Genomic DNA, 257 nt, shown 5'->3' with positions numbered 1-257 from the left:
TTCTCGCGCTGGAATTCGTCCTCTTCCCATACCTCCTCCTGCTTCCTTCCCGTCCCGTGCTGTTTCCCTGCTGTCTTTCCTCCTTTCCCGCTTCTGCCTTCTCTTTCGATCCATCCTCCTTCCATCCCTCTTCCTCTTTTCCCTCCTCCCTCCACTCTTGCTTTCCCGCCGTCCCTCTTTCCTCTGTCCCCTTCATTCTGTCGCCTTCCAACACCACATCCATCCTTCTCCCCTTTCTCACCACCATCCTCCCTCAC

Source organism: Fukomys damarensis, unplaced genomic scaffold (genome assembly GCF_012274545.1).
Source record: "Fukomys damarensis isolate Sample0158 unplaced genomic scaffold, DMR_v1.0_HiC HiC_scaffold_39, whole genome shotgun sequence".
NCBI lineage: Eukaryota > Metazoa > Chordata > Mammalia > Rodentia > Bathyergidae > Fukomys > Fukomys damarensis.
This window is presented reverse-complemented; position numbering follows the sequence as displayed.